At 52.6% G+C, this 2,325-nt stretch overlaps 1 pseudogene; it reads right to left on the bottom strand.

Moving 5' to 3' along the window:
* Positions 1 to 97: 97 nt before the first annotated feature.
* Positions 98 to 1,160, bottom strand: LOC123056116 (2-methylpropanoate--CoA ligase CCL4-like; annotated as a pseudogene).
* Positions 1,161 to 2,325: the final 1,165 nt, after the last annotated feature.

A 2,325-nucleotide genomic window follows, 5' to 3' on the forward strand; every position in this document is an offset into this window, starting at 1 on the left:
GATAATGGGGTGATGACAGCGAGCCTCTTCCTTCTCTCCGGCGAGGCCATTCCTTCTCCTTCCTTCACTCAAAATCGACTGACCCGAAATCGAAAATTCAGCTGACTGGCGTGTAGCTAAACTGTATATTTGTAGTACATTGGAGGGAGTAGCACTTTGCCCACCCACAAAGCAAAAATGGATGAAAATTTAGAGACAAGCACTTTGCCCATCGCCATGCCGTACAGTACATCTTGCTGCTGCCGCTGCTCCCAGTGGGTCCCATCTCCTTGGCGAGGTTCCGGAGCACGTACTTCTGAATCTTGCCGGTGGACGTCTTGGGCAGCTCGGCGCGGAACACCACGGTCTTGGGCACCATGTACCCCGCCATGCGCTCTTGCACGGTCACCACTCACCACGCCTGACGTGCCCTCCTTCAGGCTCACGAACGCGCACGGTGTCTCCTCCTAGAACTCGTCCGGCCGCGCCACCACCGACGCCTTGCTCACCTCTGGGTGGCTGTAGAGCATGGATTCCACCTCTACGCTGCTGATGTTCTCGCCGCCGCTGATGATCTCGTCTTTGGATCGGTCGCGGATCTCCAGGTAACCGTCCGGGTGCATCACGCCCATGCCCCCGGTGTAGAACCACCCGTCGTCCCGGATCGCCGCCCTGGTCGGCTCGCCGTCGTTGAGGTACCCAAGCAGGCAAGCATTATGCACCCGCCGCGGAGCACGATCTCGCCCATGGTGGCGCCGTCCCGGGGCACGCTGCGTCGACGATGTCCACCTCGGCCATGCCGGGCGGGCGCACGCCCTGCCTTGCCTTGAGCCGCGAGCGCTCCGACGCGGGCAGCTTGTTCCACTTCCACTCCCCCTTCCACGCACACGACACCACGTGCCCGCTGTCTCGGTCAGCCCGTACCAGTGGCTTACGTCGAAGCTCAATGCCTCCGCGCGGTGCAGCACGGCTGCCGGCGGCGGCGCGCCGGCTGTCATGACCCGTACCTTCCTATGCAGAGGATTGCGCACACCCTCCGGCGCGTTGGCCAGCATGTTGAGGCTGAGCACGACGGGCGCGCCACAGAGGTGCGTGACCCCGTGATCCCTGATGGCGGCGTAGACATTCCTTGGTGTCGACGCGGCGGAGGTGTTGATGGTGTTGAGCACGGCGCCGCTCATGGGCACGCCGGCCGAAGTGCGCCTCGTACATTTCCGGCACGTTCGGCAGCGAACTCAGAGGCGCTTGCGAAATGACGAGGGATGGAAGGGCGCTTACGAGTTACGCCGTCGAGGCAACTCGTCGGCGCACACAAATGCACGCGAGGTGGTTCAGTTGAGCAAGAGAGAGTAAGCAGAAAGACACACAGTTGTCAGGCAACTGTAACTGAGTTGAGCAGCAAATGCTACAACTCTAATCTTGCACACACAGAACTGCAGTCAAGTTCCAGCCGACCTGCCCAAAATCACACAAGTGCATTCACGTTGCACTAACAATTGTGTAACTACAATCAGTTGTAAGCTACTCCCTCCATTCCAAAATAGATGACCTAATTTTATATTAACTTTAATACAAAGTTGGGTCATCTATTTTGGAACGGAGGGAGTAACAATTTGTACTACTTGTTTGTCTGCTTGATTTCAGCTGACCAGAACTGCTCGACTGAGCACTACGGTGCTAAGCACGGCCTTCCACATAGTACATGTACATGTACCAGTATGAATTTACCAAATACAATTATCAGCACCATCAAGGACATGCGAATCACCGGAATGCCCTAGTGCCGATGCTAGTTAATTTTACTTCATTACGGTTCCTGCGCAACCAAACATTTAGACTATGAAAAAAAAACTCTCATACAGAATCATCTTTTTCTTCTCTTCACGTGATGTAAGTTTTGTGGTTGGCATGGATCAAAAGGTATATTGGAAATTCAGTTTAAATTTCTAGACGTTTCAGTCTGTAGGATGTCGATGGATGGAGCATAATTGATTTGGTGGTTGGTATAATATGCAGTAGGATGTCGATGGATGGAGCATAATTGATTTGGTGCCAATAATTAGCATGCTAAGTTATCTTCCTATCTCATACTTCCTCCGTTCCATATTACTCAGCGACAAGTAATATAGAACGGAGGGAGTATAAAATTGTTAATATTTGAGAATGCCAACATTTGGCTAGCAAAATATTGATAACAAACCAATCATGCTCGAGGTAGCTAGCTAGCTACCTACCTTTAGGATCTATGATGTTTGCTTCTATAGAGGTACGTATGTTGCAACCCCTGGGATTTGCTGCACGGTGTCATTAGCGTTTCTCAAAACCAATCACGGGAAATTTATGTAC

This window comes from Triticum aestivum, chromosome 2D, assembly GCF_018294505.1.
Source record: "Triticum aestivum cultivar Chinese Spring chromosome 2D, IWGSC CS RefSeq v2.1, whole genome shotgun sequence".
NCBI lineage: Eukaryota > Viridiplantae > Streptophyta > Magnoliopsida > Poales > Poaceae > Triticum > Triticum aestivum.